The sequence below is a fragment of the Entelurus aequoreus genome, linkage group LG26 (assembly GCF_033978785.1).
Source record: "Entelurus aequoreus isolate RoL-2023_Sb linkage group LG26, RoL_Eaeq_v1.1, whole genome shotgun sequence".
Lineage (NCBI taxonomy): Eukaryota > Metazoa > Chordata > Actinopteri > Syngnathiformes > Syngnathidae > Entelurus > Entelurus aequoreus.
In genome coordinates, this window is record NC_084756.1 from 20,066,305 (window position 1) to 20,091,198 (window position 24,894).

Here is a 24,894-nt window from a genome sequence, read left to right on the forward strand (position 1 = left end):
TGGACATTCTTGATTTTCAGTGCACAGGGGCGATATCAATATTTGATGCTTGCATATTGTATCGTAAAAGAGACCTATACATTGTGATATTGACTATTATGCCAGAGTACCAGAGCCATTTGCCAAGAAAATGCATCAAATATCTTACAGCATTTTAGTCAAACATATACAGACTCCAGTTTGGGAAAGGCTGTGCGTTTCTATTAAAAGTGATTTTAATGGCGGCGTCCCAAGGTAATTATCCTCATGGGGCAGGCAGGCAGTGTTATATGACACCGCATGCATGGATCAATACATCTGACCTCATGCAGGACAAACATTTCAGCGCTGAAACATTCAGTCGCCATAATCAATCATATTCATTCATGTTTCTTTCCTTTGGAGAATTCCTCGTCCTTTGTGTGGAAATTCGGTCTTCCATGACGCCAGCATGCCTTTCTTGGGAGAAAACCAGGGCAGGAAGGGCGACTAAAGTGGGTCATTGATTTAACGTCAAGACGTGTGCTAATCATGCCGCAATGGGAATTGGATTGGAGTACATCTGGACGTCTGGCTGCACGGTGGTGGGGTTTCTACTTAACAGACCTTAAAGTGGCAATTCGCTCTCATCTCATTGGTCCACATCTTGTGAGGTCGTCTGGTGTCCATGGAGACCACTGGCCTGCATCCAATGTGTATGTACATTCATTCCACGTTCAGTCGATCACATAAACAGTTCAGGGGAAGGTCCGTAAACTGTCATGGCACACATCTCGTTACTCTGCTTTATGTTCCCCCCAGCGTGAGCTGCCTCGAATGTAGTCTAGACACGCAACTACACCGAGTTAGGGGGAGGAGCTACGTGAACGCAGATGGTTTCACCTGGCACAATTTTGGTTCTTGGTATTCTTAGATAATTGTAAAATTGGTAGAGACAGTTTGGGGAATACCGTTTTCTATTCCGGCATGACCTTTAACCAGTGGTGTGCCGTCAGGGCCAGCAAGGCCTTCTCTGCTGGCCTAACATAACCAGAAATCATAATCATAATTAAAGACAAAAGTAATTTTTAATTCACTTTCCCTAAAATATCTAAAAGTATTCATATTCTCTTCATATTATTCTCTTTCCAGTGCTGTTGTTTTTAGGTTAGAGTTTGTATCCAATGAGAATTCAGCTAGCTTATATTGCCATGCTGTACGGAATCTGCCCGGGGGCCTTCAGAATCAACATTGCATGTGTCTATGCACCGTAATTTATTTGAAAATGGTTAAATGAGTTGAAATGGTTGGTGTTGGAATGTTTCTAAATGTTGAAGTAGTAACATGTTTAATTGAAAAATGGTATTACGGAATTCCTGGAATTTCAGGAAAACCGGGAATTTTTCCAGTTCAAAAAACAATTTAGTTTTTTGTCCTAATTAAGAGGAATGTTTGGACGGTGGAACGGTTGAAGCGGTTTGAAAAATGTGGGAGAAATAGTCGCCAGAAAAAAGGGTGGAAATAGGGCTTTGGAAAACCAGGAATTTAGGAAAATCCTGGAGTTTAAACTTGGAAAAAAGGGAACCGGTAGTTTGAATTTCCAGTATGGTGGAATGGTATGGATAGGTTGAAAAATGTGGAAATGGTGAAAGTTTGAAAAATGGCCAATTCATTTTAAATGGGAAAAATGTCCCGGGAAAACAGAATTTTTGGAATTTGGAAATCCTTCGATTCCCGAATAGGCTGAACAATTTAAAGTTTTGAAGCATTCACACAATTAAAGATAAAAGTAATTTTTTATTTACTTTCCCTAAATATCTAAAAGTATTCATATTCTCTTCATGTCATATTATGCTCCTTCCAGTGCTGTTGTTTTTAGGTTAGAGTTTTTATCCAATCAGAATTCAGCTAGCTTATGTTGCCATGCTGTACGAAATCTGCCCGGGGCCTTCAGAATCAACAATGCGGGGGTCCGCGCACTGTAAGCGAACGGACACATACAGTTGATAGATAATTGCGATAGCCAATCAGATCACGAGTTGTTGTCAGTAAGGCCTTCTAGATGGCCTCACGTTGAACGTGGCATTTACGCGTCCTGTGATTGGATACTCATCGGGACCGTTAGCGGATGAATTTGAGAACACATACAGTTGATAGACAGTTGCGATAGCCAATAAGATCACAAGTTGTTGACAGTAGCCTCTCTAGTTAGCCTGATGTTAACGAGATTGTGATTGGATACTCACTTGTCATTCCAAAGTGAGTATCCAATCACAAGTTGCAATATAGCAGGAAGCAGGAAGTGTTGACCCACAAAGAAGGAGAACAAAACGTTGATTAGGTGGCAGATATATATTTGCAAGGCCATTTTCAAGAAGGTTATTTAAAGAGAAACTACATCTTGTGAGACGATGTCGCCATTTCCACTCGAATCAACCAACTACGAGGGGCTATACGGCGTTGAATGGGTGCTACAAATTGTGAGTTCAAATATTTCTTAATTTTTGTACGTTTAATATGTTTTTTGCAATTTTTATTTTGACAGTACCACATAAGATATGTTTTAATTGCTGATGCGGGTGTATTGATTTTTAAATGCGCCAGAAAATAACCCGTTTTGTACACTGTTGGTGGTGATTCAATGCCCAGTAGGGCGTAAATGTGTTCCTGTATAGTATTTCTCCAGCAATGGTCATGTGGTGACATAAATTATGGTATTTTGAAATGTAATCACTGAAGTCGGACAACACTGAAGGCCTTGAGTTGGGGAACGCATGGCCCGCCACTGCAACTACTGCCCGCCACTGCCTTTAACCTTCCAAATGAACTACAACAAACTCTCAAGAGATATTCCAAAATCCTCCCTAGTGCATTGGAAAGTTGGTATCTATTAGCATGTAACCTTTTGGGGGGCTTGTCTCATGCAGCTTTGAACGGCATGTGTGACCAATCATAACAAAGTAGGCGTAGTTGGAAAGAAAGCAGCTTGATATTTATGGAGTATTGTATTCAAATAAACTTACTAAAGGGCCCCACCGGGATGCAATATTTTAAAAACGCCTTAAAACATTTCCTGGTGCAACAGCACATTAACAGGAACAATCAAAGCCTGAAAATGAGCAAGTCGACATCTGGTAAATGGTATTTTCCGTGACTACCGTATATTGCATGTTTTAAGTGGACCTGGGTAGATAACAAATTCTGCTTGACAATATATTGACCTACAAATTATTGCCTATAAACGATATTATTGTCAACATTATTTTGAGACCAAATTAACCACTGATGAAATAATAACACATAATAATAATGCAAGTATTCAAATAGAATCAACTTGTGTTTCTTGGATATTTCAACGTTGTAATTGAAATGTAACCTTTTAAATCTTCAAGTTAAATAAAATATACTTTGTTTGTAACATTTTGAACATGAATACACATCACAACCAAAATCACTAAAATAGGTTATGTCTCTGTTATAAGGAGGTGGTGGGGGACCCTCAAATATACACAACCAAAACAATAAATACAATGGCTAAATAAAGTTATTGTGACCAAAATTATTACAGTTATCATTATCACAGTATTGTTGAATCTGCTCAAAAAGTACAGTAAGTTTTACAAGGTTGTATTTATTTATTTTTTCAACTAAAATAATAATAAACTCGATGAGGCAATTCTTGAAGGAATTGCATGTGAATGCTCCAATGCTGAAGTTGAACTGAAATCCAGAAATTTTTGTAGAATTGTTGAAGTAGAGCACACAATTCCCAAACAGGTTGAATATTTTGAAGTTGGAACAGTTTGAATCAGATGAAAAATGTGGGAGTTGAAGAACTTTGAAGGATGTACCATTGATTTCAATGGGAATTTCCCCAAAATTTGGGAATTTTGGGAAAAGCGGGAGTTTTTTGGAATATGGTAAAAAAAAAACTTGAATGAATGGTCTGAATGAGTTGAAATGGTTGGTGTTGGAATTTTTCAAATCGGTCGAGAAATGTTGAAGTATTAACATGTTGAATTGAGAAATGGTATTACGGAATTCCTGTAATTTCGGGAAAACAGGGAATTTTTCCAGTTCAAAAAAACACTTTGTTTTTTGTCCTAATTAAGAGGAAGGTTTTGACGGTGGAGCGGTTGAAGTGGGTTGAAAAATGTGGGAGGAGTAGTCGCCAGAAAAAAAGGTGAAAATAGGAAAACCAGGAATTCTGGAAAATCCTGAAATGTTTTTGAACTTGGAAAAAAGGTAGTTTGAATTTCCATAATAGTGGAATGTGTTGAAGTTGGAATGGTTTGAATCGGTTGAAAAATGTGGAAATGGTGGAAGTTTGAAAAATGGCCAATTCATTTTGAATGGGAAAAATGTCCCGGAAAACCTGTAATTCTGGGAATTTTTTTATTTTTGTCAAGGGAAAGCTCGCGATTCCCGAATAGGCTGAACAGTTTGAAGTTGGAACGGTTTGAATCGGGTGAAAAATGTGGAAGGTAGAGCGCGCCAAAATCTGGAGAAGAAGTTGAAGAAGTTTAATAAATAGATGAATTTTGGTGTACAAAACCATATGTGTGAATGGTTTAAACCAGGGGTGTCAAACTCATTTTAGATCGGGGGCCACATGGAGAAAAAAGTACTCCCAAGTGGGCCGGACTGGTAAAATCATGGCACGATAACTTAAAAATAAAGACAACTTCAGATTATTTTCTTTGTTTGAAAATAGTACAAACACATATGATATTGTACAAATCATAATGTTGTTTTTTTGTTTTTTTCAATTACCTATTGCGGTTAATAGTATATATACTTTATTTGTCGTTATTTTTATTTTCTGAATAAATTGTGATAATGTTCATCAGTCAACTCATTGGTCTTAATTTTCAATCTATCAAGATACAAAACTTATATCAAAATCAAATGACAGTATGTTATATATGTAGTTTGATCATTTTCTTTGACTGATGTACTAACATAAGTGGTTTATTTTGTACATATGTAGCATCATCTACAAAGATACAGAGAATTGCTATTGTGACATCTAGTGGACACATTTAGAACAGCTGTTTCTCTCATTCAAAAATTTCAGGTACATTTTTGTACTTAGCAAACTCATCCCGCGGGCCGGATAAAACCTGTTCGCGGGCCTGATCCGGCCCTCGGGCCGTACGTTTGACACCCCTGGTTTAAACTGAAGCATTCACACATTTTGAATAGAAGTGTCATTTAATGTCACACACATGCTATTTTCCAGGAATATTGTTTGGTGAAGAAGCAGACCTCCTCCCCACAAAGTATGAAAGTAGAAAGTAGAACGCATCTCATGTGTAAACGGTACCGACATTCATTATTAGTCATCAACCAAACTTGCACCATCATTGTGTTTTTTTGATGGAGAAGTTAAAAGATTTTCTTTTACGACTTATGAACGGAAGATGCATAAATAATGACCTGATACTGCGTATGAATTTGGAACGTGGATTTAGACATCAGCTGGTAGGAATGTATGACGTGAAGTTTTGTTGGGTCAGACTGGATTATGCGACATTATCTCGGACACCCTGAGATCATCACGAGTGGGAGTCACTGTGTTTTGTCACAATCGAGCCAGTGGGCGCAGAGAATGACGCAACTCTTTTTTTTGAAGTGACACTGCCCAAGTAGGGCCACTATGTCGGTGACAATACATACACACAATAGCCTATTATTTGCGCATTATTGACAGGTAAAACACTGAAAATGTGGTCGTCTTAAATAGACTTTGCTCACCGAAACCGGATGTTGTGATGAAAAATCCATTTCCACTGGCGACTGCGTCTTTCCCCGCGCACACGAGTGACGTAGCTCGCCCAAAGATGACGAAAAAGTCACATTCAGGTCACATTGCGTTTACACTGAAATCCCATTTTAAAGGATCAGATTCCAATCGGATTCAGGGCTACCTCCTGATGTGGCCTGAATCAACCTGGCCCCGTTTACACTGCACAGCAAATCAGATTGTTTTGCCCTCAAGTGACACAGATCAATTTTTTTTTTGTCTAAATGCTCCAAAGCGCTTCAAAAGTGATCTTTTCGCATCAGATTCAGGCCACATCCGGCAATGTACATATTGCATAATTATGCCACATTTGTAAGTATATTTAAGCTCATTTAATTTCCTTTACTTATGTCCTCTGTGTATTTAATTTATATTTTTATGTCTCATGACTGGGGCTGCAACAACTAATCGATTAAAATCGATTATTAAAATAGTTGCCGATTAATTTAGTCATCGATTCGTTGGATCTATGATATGCGCATGCGCAGAGTTTTTTTGTTTGTTTGTTTTTTATTTAAAAATTTTTTTTTTAAATTTTTTTAAATAAACCGTTATTTATAAACTGCAACATTTACAAACAGCTGAGAAACAATAATCAAAATAAGTATAGTGCCAGTATGCTGTTTTTTTCCCAATAAAATACTGGATAGGATAGAAATGTAGTTTGTCTCTTGTATCCGATTATTAATCGATTAATCGAAGTAATAATCGACAGATTAATCTGTTATTAAATTAATCGTTAGTTGCAGCCCTACTCATGACACGTTATCTGTATGTAATATTGGCTGCATTTCTGATAGTTGTATGTGTGCCATGTTGTTCCAGACCACAGCAAACATTACTCAGCTCGCAAAACTTGTAATAAATCCATTAGAAGAAGACAGCCTGCCGTTTCCTCTAACTTGGACACAGACCTTTGGCCATTCTGAGCCAGTAATTTCCAGAACTTCTCATCCTGTGAGAAGCCTCCATTTACTAATGATTTCCAATGTTGCAAAAATGTGTAGAATAAAAATTAAAATACAACATTTCTGTCAACAAAGATTTGCGTCAGCCTTTGATAGTAGGCTAATATAGCTAATATAGACACTTACATCATGTGTTGCCTTCATTATAACACTTATGTAAGACTTTACATTTTTTGCGGCTCCAGACAGGTTTTTGTTTTGTATTTTTGGTCCAATATGGCTCTTTTAACATTTTGGGTTGCCGACCCCTGCTTTAGCCCTCGTAGTATGTACCTTCACTATTAGATCCTTTAATCTGGACACAAAATGCGACATTCTGATTAAAAAAAAAAACATTACAGTGAGAAATGGTCTTCATTTTGTGGATTTATATCCGCGCTGCAACCTGCACATCATTTCCCCATTGCGGTATAAATGAAGTCCTATCCTATCCTGATGAAAACAGCAGCAACTCTTTTCGTTGTGCGTGGGCTGGACTCTTTAAGTCTGACCTCTTTTTGGCTTGAGGGATGATGCCGTAAGAGAGAGTTTGCGTCAAATCTGGAAAGAGTTTGTAAAAACATGTCCAGGTAATTATGTTGACATCACAGTCAATGACACACCCTTCAGACAGTTACCAGAATACTCTCTGCAGGGACATGCACATAACCATGCACCATGATGCTTTCTTTACACTAAACATAAGCTATAATTCATCTTCTTGTGTGCTTGCTTAATGCACAGGAAGGTCACAAGTGCATAAAAACAAACAGTAGACTTGAGCTGTGCTCACAAGCTTCAACATAAATGTCACTTTCGCACCCGAGAGCGACGCACCTTTCTTAACAACACGTTAATGACAGGGATTTACGAGGCCCTTTTTAAAATACAGTAGAGTGCAAACAGGAAGGCTTGCATGCCCGGGCCACGCCGGGGAGCGTCCCGCCGCGCAAAAGAAAAGAAGATGTTCTCATCCTGCACAAATCCTCAGAGTAAAGGGTGTGTGCAGGGCAGATAACGTGAGACATAACATAGTTGTGAGACACCGCCAACTACACAAACATCTTTTGTCATGGGGGCGACGCATACACACAAAACACACCTGTGGATGAACTCAGATGGAAATAGCGACTCCATTCAAGAAGTATTTGTTTCTTGTGACCACAGCTATGTCAGTGAATCAAGTACTGGGTGTTCTTACTCCATATACACTAAAAACATGAATCACAGATAGTAACTCATAGTTTTGACTGTCATATATAGTGTAAAAATTATAATAACAATATTTATCATCATCGTTATTGTCATCAGAATCAGTTGTATTAGTATTCATGTAATAACTAACAATAATTAACAATAAATATATAACACAGGGGTCCCCGGATACGGCCCACCATCGTCCAAAGTCCGGCCCGCGGGAAGTACCTAGTTAAAAAAAAAAAAAACTTTTTTTTTTGTGTGTAATTATTATTTTTTTTAATCTGTCCTTTCTAATCCATTTTCTACCGCTTGTTACTCTCTGTGTCTCATTGACAATGTGTCATTATCACGCTCGCGCCGCAGTGTCGGGCGAGCGTGCGGCAATTGTGCACTCTTTCAGTCAATTAGTGCGCGAGGAATATATATATATATATATATATATATATATATATATATATATATATATATATATATATATATATATATATATATATATATATATATATATATATATATATATATATATATATATATATATATGTGTATGTATGTATGTATGTATGTATATTTCTACAACTCTTATTTTTTCGTGATAGAGTGATTGGAGCACATACTTGTTGGTCACAAAAAACATTCATGAAGTTTGGTTCTTTTATGAATTTATTATGGGTCTACTGAAAATGTGACCAAATCTGCTGGGTCAAAAGTATACATACAGCAATGTTAATATTTGCTTACATGTCCCTTGGCAAGTTTCACTGCAATAAGGCGCTTTTGGTAGCCATCCACAAGCTTCTGGTTGAATTGTTGACCACTCCTCTTGACAAAATTGGTGGAGTTCAGCTAAATTTCTTGGTTTTCTGACATGGACTTGTTTCTTCAGCATTGTCAGGACTTTGGGAAGGCCATTCTAAAACCTTAATTCTAGCCTGATTTAGCCATTCCTTTACCACTTTTGACGTGTGTTTGGGGTCATTGTCCTGTTGGAACACCCAACTGTGCCCAAGACCCAATTGTAGGTTGTCCTGAAGAATTTGGAGGTAATCCTCCTTTTTCATTGTCCCATTTACTCTCTGTAAAGCACCAGTTCCATTGGCAGCAAAAACAGGCCCAGAGCATAATACTACCACCACCATGCTTGACGGTAGGTTTGGTGTTCCTGGGATTAAAGGCCTCACCTTTTGTCCTCCAAACAAATTGCTAGGTATTGTGGCCAAACAGCTCAATTTTTGTTTCCTTTAATCCCAGGAACACCATTCCTACCATCAAGCATGGTGGTGGTAGTATTATGCTCTGGGCCTGTTTTGCTGCCAATAGAACTGGTGCTTTACAGAGAGTAAATGGGACAATGAAAAAGGAGGACTACCTCCAAATTGAACAACCTAAAATCATCAGCCCGAAGGTTGGGTCTTGGGCGCAGTTAGGTTTTCCAAAAGGACAATGACCCCAAACACATGTCAAATGTGGTAAAGGAATGGCTAAATCATGCTAGAATTAAGGTTTTAGAATGGCCTTCCCAAAGTCCTGACTTAAACGTGTGGACAATGCTGAAGAAACAAGTCCATGTCAGAAAACCAACAAATTTAGCTGAACTGCACCAATTTTGTCAAGAGGAGTGGTCAAAAATTCAAGCAGAAGCTTGTGGATGGCTACCAAAAGTGCCTTATTGCAGTGAAACTTGCCAAGGGACATGTAACCAAATATTAACATCGCTGTATGTATACTTTTGACCCAGCAGATTTGGTCACATTTTCAGTAGACCCATAATAAATTCATAAAAGAACCAAACTTCATGAATGTTTTTTGTGACCAACAAGTATGTGCTCCAATCACTCTATCACAAAAAAATAAGAGTTGTAGAAATTATTGGAAACTCAAGACAGCCATGACATTATGTTCTTTACAAGTGTATGCAAACCTTTTTTTTTTTTTTTTTTTTTTTAATTTCCTGCCCAGCTTCTCGGGCAAATCATATAGCAGATGTAGATGCCCATATCGGCTGTTCAGATTTACTTTACAAAAGAGAAGTGTAGGATACTTCTCTTGTTGCCTTACTTGTATTTTGACTTTATTAAATGCATTTATATTATCATTTGGTGCAGCCGGGCCGGAGCAGGAGGGGATAGAAAGAGAGAAAAAGGAAGACAGAGGGGGGGAATTGTGGGGACAAGAGGGGGATTAGACAGAGAGACAAAAACAACAACAGCAAACACAACAACAACAGAGCAACATCAGCAAATACGTCATGTACAAATATGATGGTAAAAGTAATAGCAAATAAGCAGTTAGCGAAAATAAAAATACAGAAATGACAATGAGCATTATTACACTAAAAATGGAGCAATATGAATACCAATAGAAATAGTGCTATTGATAATAAACAATACCAATACTTTACCTTTATTATCAACAATACAATTGTTCAAATGCAACAATACATATACGTAATGATAACTTGAGATACGAAAGAATGCAGAAAAATGGAGGGAAAGAAAGAGAAGCAACCTACATTAACCTTGTAGATTGTTATAGTAACAATAGGTTAAGCTTTGTCAGTGTGCCATGTGTTATACCCAGTTTACCCTAGGGCAACAACGTTAATATATGTTTGATGAAACGTGATTATGTGCATGAGTGTATGTGTGCATATGTACTTGTATATGTACAGTATGTATGCAAACCTTTGATCGCGACTGTATATACATAAATATATATATATATTTATATATACACACACATATATCTATATATATATATATATATATATATATATATATATATATATATATATATATATATATACATACATATTACAGTCACCATGCAAATACATAAATATATATATATATATATATATATATATATATATATATATATATATATATATATATATATATATATATATACATATTACAGTCACCATGCAAATTGGACAATGATAGCTAAGTTTACAACGCAGCTTTGTCATATTCTCGAGCAGTAAGTTACGTGTTCATGAGCGAAGGCGGGACATGTAGTGCCAAATCTTGTGGCAATCCACAAAATTAAACAATTAATGTAGATGAAACACTGGTTGAAAGTGCAGCCCAGGAGCCGTTTGTGGCACGCAGCTCCTTTTTCTTCTTCTTCTTTTAAGAGAATTTGTTTACAACACAAGAAGGGTTAACACACTTCATCTCTCTGGCTGCATGAAGGTTCTCTGGGGAAACAAACATCTGCTCTGGTTACAAAATTGCATGGAAAGCCTTAAGCCACCCTGCTTTCACATTATACACTTGCCAAACACAATTACGTCCACGCCTTGCAAAACAGCATCACTTGCAGAATAACACGCCTTTCTAATAAAACAGTTATGAAGACATGCAGCCTCTCAGAGGATCAACAGCTTTCACACCTGAACAGGTCCCGACAGAGCTAACCTGTGTTAGGCATGACTAAGTATTAAGTCTAATGATTATGGACGTAGGATTTAGAGGAATTCAGGGACAAACGGTTGCTGTTTGGAGCTAACAGCGGTTTTGTTTTAGCTACAAAAAAAGAAGCGACATGATAGATGGGCATTCCTAGGGCGCCGCCTCACAGCTTTATCGATATTCATGAATAATCAAGTACAGCAGCAGCAGAAATAAAGGAAGGAAACCATAAACCACATTGTCCTCCCTATTTGATTAACTCTGAAAATGGACACAAATCTTCTCTGATTGTTTTTTTTTTCAAGTCAAAACTGGATGCTGCTACATTATGCATAATTTTTGTCATCAGAATATTCCCTGCTTTGTTTTCTACCTTCATGGAATGTTTACAAACACCTGGAAAAATATGCCTCAAAGTCACATCAGCGTATTTGAGCCTTTTTTGTAATGCAACTACAGAACGATTTCAGGGGAGGAGTAGTACAAAACCCAAAACCAGTGAAAATGGCACGTTGTGTAAATAAAAACAGAATACAATGATTTGCAAATCCTTTTTAACCTCCACTATATTCAATTGAATAAACTGCAAAGACAAGATATTTAATGTTCGAACTGAGAAACTTAATTTGTTTTTGCAAATAATCATCAACTTAGAATTTAATGGCAGCAACACATTGCAAAAAAGTTGGCACAGGGGCATTTTTACCATTGTGTTACATGGCCTTTCCTTTTAACAACACTCGTTTGGGAACTGAAGAGACCAATTTTTGAAGCTTTTCAGGTGGAATTATTTTCCATTCTTGCTTGATGTACAGCTTAAAAGTTGTTCAACAGTCCGGGGTCTCCGTTGTGGTATTTTACGCTTCATAATGCGGCACACATTTTCAATGGGAGACAGGTCTGGACTACAGGCAGGCCAGTCTGGTACTCGCACTATTTTACTATGAAGCCATGCTGTTGTAACACGTGGCTTGGCATTGTTTTGCTGAAATAAGCAGGGGCGCCCATGGTAACGTTGCTTGGATGGCAACATATGTTGCCCCAAAACCTGTATGTACCTTTCGGCATTAATGGTGCCTTCACAAAGTTACCCATGCCTTGGCCATTAATACACCCCCATACCATCACAGATGCTGGCTTTTGAACTTTGAACCTATAACAATCCGGATGGTTCTTTTCCTCTTTGGTCCGGAGGACATGACGTCCACAGTTTCCAAAAATAATTTGAAATGTGGACTCATCAGACCACAGAACACTTTTCCACTTTGTATCAGTCCATCTTAGATGAGCTCGGGCCCAGCGAAGCCGGTAGCGTTTCTGGGTGTTGTTGATAAATGGCTTTCGCTTTGCTTAGTAGAGTTTTAACTTGCACTTACAGATGTAGCGACCAACTGTAGTTACTGACAGTGGTTTTCTGAAGTGTTCCTGTGCCCATGTGGTGATATCCTTTACACACTGATGTCGCTTTTTGATGCAGTACTGCCTGAGGGATCGAAGTTCACGGGCATTACCGCTTACGTGCAGGGATTTCTCCAGATTGTCTGAACCGTTTAATGCTATTACGGACCGTAGATGGTGAAATCCCTAAATTCCTTGCAATAGCTCGTTGACAAATGTTGTTCTTAAACTGTTGGACAATTTGCTCACGCATTTGTTGACAAAGTGGTGACCCTCGCCCCATCCGTGTTTGTGAATGACTGAGCATTTCATGGAAGCTGCTTTTATACCCAATCATGGCACCCACCTGTTCCCAATTAGCCTGTTCACCTGTGGGATGTTCCGGATAAGTGTTTGATGAGCATTCCTCAACTTTCTCAATCTTTTTTCTCACTTGTCAGCTTTTTTTGAAACATGTTGCAGGCATCAAATTCCAAATGAGCTAATATTTGCAAAAAATAACAAAGTTTACCAGTTCGGATGTTAAATATCTTGTCTTTGCAGTCTATTCAATTGAATATAGGTTGAAATAGATTTGCAAATCATTGTATTTTGTTTGTATTTACTATTTACACAATGTGCCAATTTCACCGGTTTTGGGTTTTGTACTTTAAGTATTATACTCAATACACACCAGCTGTTTGATTGTAACGTACATTTTAGTAGAAGTTTTCATTACCAAATTTGGAGTTGTTGAAATCGCCATGTAAAATTGCTTATGCTGATAAGTAGCATGCCTATGGCAAAACCAATGTAAACTAGCATCGAGCTAAGGCATTTTTAAAAGTGGAGCCTTTCTATACTTTTGAATGTTTTTTCTATTAGACATACTTTGTTGCATGCTTTGTTGGCATGGAAAATGGTAACATTACCTAGAGGCAGTCCAAAAGAGTCCGCTCTTGCACTGCTTTGGACATTCCACTCAAAATGTTTTTACGGTTTTGTTTTTTTAAGAACTGCGATGAGGTGGTGACTTGTCCAGGGTGTACCCTGCCTCCCGCCCGAGTGCAGCTGGGATGAGCTCCAGGATGGAGGGTTTTTTAAAGGAGTGTGAAGAAAGGTGCAAAATGTTCCACTTGTGCACCGTCGATCGTTTTGTTTGAACACAAACCAAGTTCAGCACATTAATGAAGTAATGTCCAGTGCAGGTCAGTGACAGATAAGCTCATTCCGGGGGTTTAACGTTTTGACACTTGCAAATGTGTTGCCGGACAGACGTCTCCAAAACTATCAAAAACTTTGTATTCAAATCTAGGGATGATGTTTGATAAGAAATTATCGAGTTTGAGCCTATTATCGAATCCTCTTATCAAACCGATTCCTTATCAATTCTCTTATCGAGTCCAGATAGGTTGTTGTATATGGAAAAAAACACACAATATTTGGTTTAACAAAAGCTCACTTTTATTATATAAGAAAAAAATAAAATCTAATAAATAAATAAATATGGACCGTTACACCCTAAAAAATAAAATAAAATAAATAAATATTGACTGTTGTTACCCAAAGTATATTAAGTGGGATTTTTCAGAAAAACAAATATATACAGTAACACAAAAACAACCTGTCTCTGTGATCACTATAGGTGTATAAATATTAATATAGTGTTAAATAAAATCAGTCCCTTGGGCACAAAACTGAAAATAATACAGCTCTCCAAAAAGTGCACTTCTGCTGCTATTTGACATAACTGTTTGTTATGATGCTTTGACATTTTTGCACTTTATTTCTTTATTGAAAGAAAATTCTATGAGGAGAAAAGTTGTTTGCAAATGTGGTTACAATGCTAAAAAAATAAAAATTAAAGCTAAAAAAAGAAATACACTTTATTGAGTTAACATTATTTCTTTATAGGGGGAAAGATGTGATGTTATGAGCTAGGGAAAATAACAACTACACTACCCAGCATGCAAAGGGAGTGACGAGCATGCGCGGTAGCCCCGAAAAGTTGTTACATGTCGTCACGCGGCAGCTAAGAATGAGGTTATGAGCACGCTGTGAAAGTAAACGTCAAGAACTCAGCCAACACGCCTCGTCTGCATTATTTATAGTTAGACAGACAACGCATATACAGTGTGATTTTGTTTTGTTTACAAGGAAAGAAAAACAAAAGTTCAAAAAGGGAGATATATGTTGTATATATATGTATATGCTGCGGTTGCTTTAAGAACGTTGCGACAGCTGCCGTAAAGGAGGTGCGTTGCTAGCCTGGTTGCTATGTTTCCGGTTGGTCGTAAAAGTGTTCGTTATGTGTTTGTACCCTGCTCAAATCTCTCAGTAAAGTTATTCATTGGATTATAGCTTTTGTTTTGAACTTTATTACACCTTGGAGCGGTCCATTGTTTTTCCTGCTTTCCCTATCTGCGCCTAATGACTGAGCTACGTGACGTCATTTCTTGTGATGTCCCACGGGGCATTCTGGTCGGGACGGGATTAGGTACCAGGGATTCGAATAAAGAACCAACTCTTTTTCTGTACTATAGTGGTCTCGATAACGGGTACCAGTTCTCAAAAAGTGATTCGAGTCCGAGGACTCGGTTCTTTTCTTATCGAACAACCGGGAAAATCGGTTTCGAGTATCATCCCTATTCAAATCCAGTAATTACTGCAAGGCTGCAGCTTGCTAGAGAAAACGCAGGTTGAACAATAGTTATGTAGGTCTTCCGGGTGCTGAGGCCTGAGCTTTGTGCTTTGTGCCAAGCCGGAAGTGCTCCAGGCCGGCCAGGAATGAGGTGGCAATCTCGTAGCGAGGTGACGGCTTAAAAAAAAAAATCCTTTCCTGAATAGAAGCGTTCTGGATTAGTGGTTGGGGCAGGCCGGCATCAGTGACGGGCGAGCTTGAAGTACAGCTTGATGAGGAAATAACCTTCACCTCACCATGTAACCATGTCTTCTTTCAAATAAGGTGGCCCCTCTTGTAAGTGAGCACAGGAAGTGAGATCAAAGTCGCTCAATTCTCCGCTCCCATTGATTCACATACACAGCTAAAATCAGACTTGTTTAATTATTCATGCAGGAAGAAAATACCCAAGAGGCTAACGACCAACAGCTTCTGATTCACTAGACATTATTTCCTTTGTTTTATACATGTGTAGGATAAGCTAAACCCTCATAGGATTCCTGCTTTCGGAAGTGTTATTGTTAAAAAAAAAACATTCAACAAGCTTGTATCAGCTATCATCAAAATGTCCACTATTGAAAAAATTGACTTTTAATTATGTTCCAACAATAACAGCATTTCAAGGCTTCGCTACACCTCCTAAAATGGAGCCTGGAGCTCTACCGACTATGCGTCATTCAGCTATAGATGTGGGAGCTGTAAGTTTAGTTTTTTCTTCAGCAAATAGGATAACATAGTGTGATGGTGCTGGTAAAATGTGAGCGTAACATTAGCATGGAAGCTAACATAGCTGTGCCAGTGTTGCTAATGTTTGTGTCCTTTTGTTCAACTCCTTAACGTTGCGTTGTTGTATGTGATATGTGGCATCTATGCTGGACAAGAGTTACAGTGATCTATGTAAAAACTGGCGAAGGTACACAGTAGAGACACATACCATCGAAGACAAGTGTAGACAAACACAGTTCATTAGCATTAAAAGCTACAGACACACAAAACGTGTTCCCAGTCGGGCTTACTAGAGCACTTTTAAACGTTCAAAATTCTAGCTTTAAGGCTAGATTTTGGACAACACACCTCAACTCACACACAAAAGAGTAATTTAAAAAAAATGGTAAAATAGTAAACTGCCAAGATATCTGTGGCACTGGGGGTGTGGTTATGGGCGTCGTCACCATGAAGTTATCAAGTAATTTGCATAATTTGCTCTGATGATATGATTTTTTTTATCTGTCCGAGGGTATATCTGCATTAGATATAAAACATTACGTCCACATCACAGACTTGCTGACAACGCTCCAGACAGTCACAATGGCGTATGTTTTGTTTACATCCGGTTCACTAGCACGGTTTTCGGTGCTCAAAGTCTTTTTTCGGTGGTCAAGTTTTCTGTACATCACTTGTCAATAGTGCACAAATAATAGGCTATATATTGCAAAATATACTGTACCTACCAGCTGGTATTAATGTTTAATATGTGTGTGGTTTGGATTTGATGTCAGTTTTCTCATGTTTGCAAACACATCATCCGTGCCTGAAAGTTAATTGGCGGAGAATTAGGAAGCGTTGTTGTGTGTCCGGGGAAGCAGGGACTCACGAGACGAAAGTGTTTGCACGGGAGGTAAAACCTGTTGGAATTGTGTCGGTTTTTTATCATAAGATTTGGTAATAAAAGTTAAAAATAGCGTCGGACTTTGTGTGATTTCTTCCGGGGGCTCCAATATATTACTTTAATTTGTTTTCAAATAAATAAATAAAAAACTCATTTTCAAGGTGTAGCAGTAATGAAAATGGCGTGGCCACATTGAAGGGAAACCCTGTTTGGACCTTCAAAACTTGTATAAAACATTTGTATTGATACGCAACGTACCAATTTTCGGTATTTCGTTTTTTTAATTAAACTGAACTTTGCTGTCCAGTCGTTACCTAGTTTTCTTACACTTCTGTGTCTCATTCGCAAGTACAGTACTGTACTATTTTATACAGTAGACTTTGCATGCAGTTTCAATTTCAAGACATTAGATGGCAGTAGTGTGTGGATCACGATGCGTTGCCTTAGCCAGGAAGTAGTCTTTGCCATTAGGCTGCATGTACTAGTCTGTTGTTGTGTGTATACTGTACAGTAAGTATTGCATTTATTACACACCAGCTGTTTGATTGTAACGTACATCTTAGTTGTAGTTTTCATAACCAAATTTGGAGGTGTTGAAATCGTCATGTAAAATCGCTAATGCTTATCGATATCTAAAGCAAATCTAAAGTGAATTAGCATCGAGCTACCGCATTCTGAAAGGTGGAGCCTTACTGTGCTTCCAAACATTTTCTTCTTGCTCTGTTGCTATGGAAAATTGTAACATTACTTAAAGGCAGTCCGACTGAGTCCACTCTGAGTGCTTGACTGCTTGTTTCTCGGCCAAATGCTTGAGCCGCTGCCGAGTTTGCAACCGGATACGACGTCACGTGCTACAAAGGTATCGAAATATATGGCACCATTTGATTTTACGAGAATCAGCACCCTGTAGTGCCAACTAGGGTTGTACGGTATACCGGTACTGGCATAGTATTGCGGTACTAATGAATCAAAACCGGTACTATACTCTGTTTGAAAAGTAGCGGTTCAAGGGCATGACGCCGCACCGTCACGTCATGACATTGCTGGTTTTGCGAGCAGTGGAGCATGTTCGGCAGCGCACAATCACAGAGTACTTACAAGCAGACACAGTGTGTAGACAGAAAAGGGAGAATGGACGCATTTTGGTCTAAAAAGTAACGATAAAGGTGAAGTTATAACACACAGGAATAGGTGCTTTAAGACATGGCTAGCTAGCTAGCGGCGAACGTCCATTCGCAGTCGGCCGTGTTTTAGCTACGTCTAAATCACTAATCCTCGTCTCCATGGCGACAAATAAAGTAAGTTTCTTACAAGTATCATCCCTGCAGGACGAGGAATAGCTAAAGTTGCTTCACTACACACCGTAAACAGCAAGCTAGCACCCTGAATGTAAGCAAATGCCATGGTTGGATCGACTGTAATGATACCAAGTACAATAGCGTATCTAATCTAAACTACTATGATTACATCGATATTTTTTATCGTCACAAAATCTTTTTTCTTTAAAAAAAAAATTCATATTATGTTTATAAACTCAGGAAATATGTCCCTGGACACATGAGGACTTTGAATATGACCAATGTATGATCCTGTAACCACTTGGTATCGGATCGATACCTAAATCTGTGGTATCATCCAAAACTAATGTAAAGCATCCAAACAACAGAAGAATAAGTGATTATTAGATTTTAACAGAAGTGTAGATAAAACATGTTAAAAGCGAAAGTAAGCAGATATTAACAGCAAATGAACAAGTGGATTAATAATAAATGTTTAAAGCTTGTCCCTCATAATATTGACAAAATAATAGAATGGAAAATTACACAATATGTTACTGCATATGTCAGCAGATAAATTAGGAGCCTTTGTTTGTTTACTTACTACTAAAAGACAAATTGTCTTGTATGGTCACTATTTTATTTAAGGACTAAATTCTTCTTCGATTGCAATAATAAACATACACTACCGTTCAAAAGTTTGGGGTCACCCAAACAATTTTGTGGAATAGCCTTCATTTCTAAGAACAAGAATAGACTGTCGAGTTTCAGATGAAAGTTCTCTTTTTCTGGCCATTTTGAGCGTTTAATTGACCCCACAAATGTGATGCTCCAGAAACTCAATCTGCTCAAAGGAAGGTCAGTTTTGTAGCTTCTGTAACGAGCTAAACTGTTTTCACATGTGTGAACATGATTGCACAAGAGTTTTCTAATCATCAATTAGCCTTCTGAGCCAATGAGCAAACACATTGTACCATTAGAACACTGGAGTGATAGTTTCTGGAAATGGGCCTCTATACACCTATGTAGATATTGCACCAAAAAGCAGACATTTGCAGCTAGAATAGTCATTTACCACATTAGCAATGTATAGAGTGTATTTCTTTAAAGTTAAGACTAGTTTAAAGTTATCTTCATTGAAAAGTACAGTGCTTTTCCTTCAAAAATAAGGACATTTCAATGTGACCCCAAACTTTTGAACGGTAGTGTATGTTTAATGTACCGTAAGATTTTTTGTTAAAATAAATCCAATAATGCCATTTTTCTGTGGTCTCCCTTATTTAAAAAAGTATCGAAATACATTTTGGTACCGGTACTAAAATATTGGTATCGGGACAACACTAGTACCAACAGACTGTGCTTGGTACCTATAAGAGTACCAAATTCCATACCCATCCCTATAGGCGTGTCACTGTCGACTTGATAAACAATGTTGTTGCTGAATGTCACAGAGATGCTCAGATGTCAGATCCTCTCTCCTTTAGGCATTTCAAACACGCGCATGTGCTGCTGCCAACGTCTTACTGGCACAAACTCATTGAACCCAAAGTGCGACATTTCACAATATTGCAAGACGCTCACGTTAGAGGCACAGCTGACATCAACCTTACCCTCCTTCTTTCCGTTCGTCACGGCGAGAGGAACGCATATAACACCCTCAGCAGGTGCTGCCTCAGCCCCCGTCCGCCATTAAATGAATGCCGAGGTGCGTGATTTATGACGCCCATCCTTGGACAGTTGAAATGACGTAATGATTTTGGTTGGAATGTTTGTGTACATTACTGCTGCATATGACAGCTGTAAATCACTGTCTTTCTTGTCAAGCCTCGAACAATCATGTGGATCGGAATTCTCCAGCCACTGCGAAAGAACACATTGACTACTGGAGCAGAACCTTCAAAGTCGATGGCAACTTACGTCAAGCAGGTTTGCAACTTTGCGCAATTTTCACGAGATTTTAGTTGATTTTGCATTTAAAAGTGAATTGGCTTTTTATTTGCCATATTTTATTATGGCACCACAGAAGTATAGTGGGGATGGCAGAGAGCACGACTCTGTCTAGAGGCTGCTCAGTTCAAAAGGAAAAGTACAATTAATTATATGTCAAAGGACACGTTCGCTAACATTTTTTAATCTTACCAAAATTCCCATTTTTCCAGAATTAAAATGGGTTACACTTGTATAGCGCTTTTCTACCTTCAAGGTACTCAAAGCGCTTTGATACTATTTCCACATTCACCCATTCACACACACATTCACACACTGATGGTGGGAGCTGCCATGCAAGGCGCTAACCACGACCCATCAGGAGCAAGGGTGAAGTGTCTTGCTCAGGGACACAACGGACGTGATGAGGTTGGTAGAAGGTGGGGCTCGAACCAGGAACCATCAGGTTGCTGGCACGGCCACTCTCCCAACTGCGCCACGCCGTCCCCAAAATTCCACATTTTCTAGGACATTTTTTCTCATCCTGAACATTACAACCAACAATTTTCCCGCTTCCAAAATGTCTAGTTTTTTCCCAGAATTCCCGCATTTCAATTGTCGTATGTTGGCAGATGGCAGTCAAACATAAGAGATAAGTGTAGACTGCACTATGGTGGAAATATGACTCAAGCAAACAACACCAATATTTTATATGTTCCATTGAAAATATAGAACATTACACACGGTTAGGGCTGCAACAACTAATCGATTAAAATAGATTATAAAAATAGTTGGCGATTAATTTAGTCATCGATTCGTTGGATCTATGCTATGCGCATGCGCAGAGGCTACTTTTTTTTTCTTTTCTTTTTTATTCTTTTTGTTATAAACCTTTATTTTATAAACTGCAACATGTACAAACAGCTGAGAAACAATATTCAAAATAAGTATGGTGCGAGTATGCTGTTTTTTTTCAATAAAATACTGCAAAGGATAGAAATGTAGTTTGTCTCTTTTATCCGGTTATTAATCTATTAATCGAAGTAATAATCAACAGATTAATCGATTATCAAATTAGTTGTTAGTTGCAGCCCTACACACGGTCCTCAAAAATCCATCAAAATGATTTAGTACGACTAAGCTATGAAGCTGCACCGCTTGATGGATTGTACTGTGCTTCAACATGCGAGTATTATTAGGGTGTGTGTATAAGGTAAGACATTATTTGGCGTTTTCTTTCGCAATATTATGCAAAAGCAACTTTTCTTATCTTATGGTACCTGCTGATCTGTATTTGGGATCTGCATAAATCCTGAAAAGTTGCGCGCGTCTGCCGTTGTAGTCGATAGGCTTCTTCTTTTTCTCTATCTTCTTGTTATGGGACATTCATCCTCAGCTGTTGCCATTTCTAATATAAAGTAGTGTAAAGTTCTTACTTATATCTGTCAGTAAACTCGCCATGAAAGCGCTAAAACATACCGGTGTAGTGAGTTTACATTATTTACCCAAGGAATTTTAGTTATTAGAGAGTTCCGGTCGGACGGTTTTTCACGGTGCACATTTCCGGCGCATGAGGAGATGCTGCTCTGATATTGATTTAAGTAAAGTCTGAATGTATTTAAAACAGTTAGCTCCATCTTTTGATACTTCTTCCACTCGCATCCTTGCACGCTACACCGCTACAACAAAGATGACGGGGAGAAGACGCTGCCTAAGGTGAGCCACGTAAATAAGACCGCCCACAAAACGGCGCATCCGGAAGCGACTGTCAGAAAGCGGCTTGAAGATGATCTGTAAAACATAATCTATGCAACATTTTGACCAAAGAACCACCGTTACATGTTATGTAGACCACAAGGAAGTGTTTTACATTTAGAAAAAAAATTAATAATAATATGACTCCTTTAATGCGCCCTATAATCCTATGCGCCTTATATATGAAAAGAGATCAAAAATAGACCACCGGCAGTGCGCTTTATAATCCGGTGCGCCCTGTAATCTGGAAAATACGGATATTTTAAAAAGGTTTCTTATTACACAATTTTGATTTTTAAATTAAAAAAAATTCTAAGTCATCCCCTTGTTTTGTGCAGGTGTACTTAATGATGTGGCCGGTGGTTGTCCCTCACCTTTTCACACACCCCGCCCCTACTGTAGGTCACATTCAGAAAGCCCGGAACGTAAACAAGCTCATACTTCACTACATGAATGCAAGTCTGGGATGGTGCATGTCGGCCATCCATCGCCCTGTGTGTGTGCATGTATGTGTCCTCCGTAGTAAAACTTTAATAAATCACAGGGATGGGCATGTGGGCATGTGAAGATTGTGGGGGCCGGAATGGGATTGAGGGTGTTTTACAAAGCAGTCTGCATGACGAGGGATAAGTGGGGGTAAGGCATGGCGAGGGACTGCGAGAGGGCGGGCGGAGTGAAGGACGAAGGAATGGCTGAGCACAAAGACAGGGAGGGGGAGGGGGGCTCGTTTGGGAGCGGAGGCCGAAACGTGACGGCAGTAAAGAGGATTTAGGCGACGAGACAAAACAAGCCGTGACGTAACAGCAGAGAAGACGTATTGCTGGCCGATGCAAAGAGGCAAAGTCTCTGTATACATTACAATACATGGACTAAAGTATTAAGACAGCTGACCGTTACACAAATTAAGGACACCTCCTTTTGCAGCTTCCACACTATCCCAGCAAACCTTTACAGAACTCGCTTTGTGCGCTACAGACAGAAAACATCCTTCCCCAGACTGTTGCCACAAAGTTGGAAGCTAACAATTCAGTCCAAAAACATTGTTTTGGTTCGATATAAGTAAATCCTGCTCAGCAATCTGGTGAGAACGTGTGAGAACGTGTGAGGGTGTACCCCAATGTCGCGACAGAGCAGTGAACTTTAACACCCAAAAATCTCACTTATCCCGTTATTTAGTATTAAAAGCAATTGACGCTGCCCGACAAGTGTTTTGTGAGTACCGTATTTTTCGGACTATAAGTCGCAGTTTTTTTCATAGTGCGACTTATACTCAGGAGCGACTTATGTGTGAAATTATTAACACATTACCGTAAAATATCAAATAATATTATTTAGCTCATTCACATAAGAGATTAGACGTATAAAATTTCATGGGATTTAGCGATTAGGAGTGACAGATTGTTTAGTTAACGTATAGCATGTTCTATATGTTATAGTTATTTGAATGACTCTTACCATAAAATGTTACGTTAACATACCAGGCACGTTCTCAGTTGGTTATTTATGCCTCATATAACGTACACTTATTCAGCCTGTTGTTCACTATTCTTTATTTATATTAAATTGCCTTTCAAATGTCTATTCTTGGTGTTGGGTTTTATCAAATAAATTTCCCCCAAAAATGCGACTTATACTCCAGTGCGACTTTTATATGTTTTTTTCTTTCTTTATTATGCATTTTCGTCCGGTGCGACTTATACTCCGAAAAATACGGTATATGTCTTCAGGGGCATAGCACAAAATTCTGGGGCCCTAAACAGAAGACACATGAAGGTATATTAACAAAGTAATAATGGTATTGTTATTGTAGGTGCTAACCTTAAGGAACTACTTATAGAGGCGCCGTAAATACAGAGCGATAGTTTGCTTATGCTGCTATACTGAGCTGCTGAAAGTTAATTATATATTATAAATCATGTCTCTCACCTGGATAGTAGGAGGATGTGGTCATAAACCGAGAAGTTGGTCAACTTTGACATTCAATTTATACCCGGAGATGGCGAAAAAGACATAAAAAGACGCTCGCTTTGCGTCAATTTTTTTTTTTTTTTTTTACCTGCATGACTATTATGATTATTTCTTCATTTATTTATACCCGGGTATGTCACTTTTTTTTTTTTTTTTTTTACCTATGTGAGGATTACGATTAATTCTTCATTTAAACGGGAGGATATGAACATCCCACCAGACTGCATCACAGTGATAGCAGACCTTGAACTGTAGTGTTTGAACTTGTAGTTCATCTTACACATATCATACTTGCCAACCTTGAGACCTCCGAATTGGGGAGATGGGGGTGGGGGGTGGGGGGTAGGGGGGGGCGTAGCGGGGAGGTGTATATATTTTCAAGTATTTCTTATATATATATATATATATATATATATATATATATACAGTATATATACATATGTATATATATATATATATATATATATATGTGTATATATATATATATATATATATATATATATGTATATATATATATATATATATGTATATATATATGTATATATATATGTATATATATATGTATATATATATATATATATATGTATATATATATATATGTATATATATATATATAAATAATCCGTTCTTGAATGAGTATATCCGTTCGGCCACCGTGTTCAATGGAGAAGTCTGATCTACAAAATGTGCAGGCAGCATACCCCTTCCCCTTCGAGCTGTCCTGGATGAACTGAAAGTATGTTTTCCAATCATTTTGGAACTTGCAAGCGTACTTCTTCTTCTTACTCGTCGTCACCATGTCTCTTCTTCGTTCTTCTGCTTCGTCTCTGTTATGTTTTTGGACATTACTACTTGCCGTAGTTTTGAAGCAATGCATGATGGGAATCCGGATGTTGTGTGTCAGTGTATTAACGTACCGGCTGGAATAAACACACGCTGAGAAATAGCTCCGTGCCTGCCTACTTTATGGGTTATAGA

The 24,894-nt window shown here is 38.3% G+C and overlaps 1 protein-coding gene across 2 annotated transcripts in view; it reads right to left on the reverse strand.

The window, feature by feature from the left end:
- iffo2b (intermediate filament family orphan 2b) overlaps positions 1-24,894 on the reverse strand; it is an 84,827-nt gene that overhangs the window by 52,581 nt on the left and 7,352 nt on the right. The gene's annotated exons all lie outside the window — the stretch shown is intronic.